Source organism: Rhinolophus sinicus, linkage group LG10, assembly GCF_036562045.2.
Source record: "Rhinolophus sinicus isolate RSC01 linkage group LG10, ASM3656204v1, whole genome shotgun sequence".
NCBI classification, from domain to species: domain Eukaryota; kingdom Metazoa; phylum Chordata; class Mammalia; order Chiroptera; family Rhinolophidae; genus Rhinolophus; species Rhinolophus sinicus.
The window spans coordinates 66,731,280-66,733,367 of NC_133759.1; positions in this window are offsets into that span (position 1 = coordinate 66,731,280).

Sequence of the window (2,088 nt, forward strand, 5' to 3'; positions counted from 1 at the left end):
AATTTGTGTTTGCGGGTCCACAGTTCTCAAAACAGCAAATTTTCTGTTGTTTTGATCTGACACTGCTACTGTTTCGCTTCTAGCACCGGGGGCGAGCTCTGGGAGGGAGGGAGGGGGGTGGCTAGTCTCAGTGCCTAAGGCTCTTCTCTGCTCGGCAGTGCGGGCTTAAACCACGTTTTCAGCCTTTTTCCCTCAGTCTTTTCTCCGAGGTCTCTGCCGTGAGCGTTGGGTTCAGCCTGGTTATATGCTGTCCCTCAGCCCTGTGGGCCATAAGTGGAGCCCTAGCAGTCCGAGTTCTTCCCTCTCCCAGCTGCGGTAGTTCCGGAAGCAGCGAGCTCGGAGCACTGAGCTAGGTCTGTCCTGCGCCTGCGGCTGCCTCTCCGCTTTCTCCATTTCCTCCTCCCCCCACTCGCGCAAATCTCCCACCTGTAGGTGATTTCAGTCAGTAGTGGGCCTCTTCGTCTTGCCTGTCTGCTGTGCAGGGAGTCCTTTGTGGAGTTTTTGTTGTTCGATTCTTTGTAAATTCCAGGGTAGCTTTACAGAGGCTCACCTCACTCCGCCATTTTTCCGGAAGTCCCTATTATAATTTAAGATAACATCTTTCTGTTTCTTCCTATGTTGGGTAACTTTTAATTGAAACTGGACATTTTGGCTGTTATGTTATGAGACCCTGAATCCTATTGGAAGCTTCAATTTCAGTAGGCAATCACCTTGTTTAACTTTATCACTCAGGTCCCTGGTCTACTGTTGTCAGTTGAGTTTCCATGTCTGCTTTCTGCACCATGGTGTCTACCTGACCTCCTGTCTGGCATGCTTCTCCCTCTTCCTGACTTGTCCACCTATAAAACTCCCCTCCATCTGTCACAGAAAGGGACAAATGTCACCTCTAGGATGGTGTGACTTCCCCTGACAGTTAGTCACTACCTCCTTGACCTCCTTTTTAACCATAGTTGCGCTTTTCACAATGAAATATATTTGTTTACTTTTCTCCCTGTTTAGTTAGTGAGTTCTGATAGTCTGGTTCCTGGTGAAAAGCCTACTGATTTTTAAGACCTGATCATAGGCAATTACAAAGTCTTTACTTGATGTGCTTCAAAAGAAAAAGCTGTCTCCCCGACACTAACCTTGCTGCACAGCCAATGCCTTCAGTATCGTGAGGAGGTGTTGTTAAGGACTCCCATGCCCCTGCCTGGTACACGTGCCTTACACGTATTTGCATTCCTAGCTCAGGTGAGTTCATTCCTAAGTCTCGCTGTCTGAGGCCTGAGGCAGAGTCTTCTTCAGGTGCCACTGTCACGGCCTCCTTATCAGGAAGAGGAGGGGGAAAACTTGAAGACATTTTTTGCCACTCTGACTCAGTACCCTGTAACTTTCCACAACTAGCCCTTCCCCTTGCCCTCCTCCCAACCTCAGAATCCATGAAACTGTTGAAGTCTTCTGTTCAGAGCACTCTCAATAGTGACACAACCCTCCCCTCTGTACAGATACACTTGACCTTAGACTAGCATGCCAATTTATGGGGGGAAATGGAGGAGGGAGGAGTCTTCCTGTGAATATACTAGGACAGTAAATGATGAAAGGCTTCACTGTTATTTGATTTGGGCTCATTATTGCTTTAATTAGCTATTCTAACAGCTGGCAGTTCGGGTCTCTCTTTCCCAGCTGAGCTCCTGAAAAGTTCCTCATTAAAAGCAACTCTGTATTATTCACATCATATGTAGAGTTTAGGATTATGCAGGCGTATAGCAGTTGTTAAATGTATGTTAATTGAACAAAGACCATTGGCAGGGCTTCCAGTAGTGTTATAAGTATGTATGTGTCTGTGAGAGAAAATGAGGGAGAGAAGGAGTGTGGGAGTGTTATCTCTATGAATTCTTGAATCTGGCTCAGAACTTCTGTGGCCTTGGAACATGATCTTTGCTATTATCCGTTTCCTGTCTTCTCCCCAGGGTTGGGCTCAGTTCCTCTGGTTTCTATCATGGGATATGTTGATGGAGGCATCCAGCTGCTCTGCAAGTCCTCAGGCTGGTTTCTCCAGCCGACAGTGAAGTGGAAAGACCCACAAGAACATGATTTGCCCTCAGATTC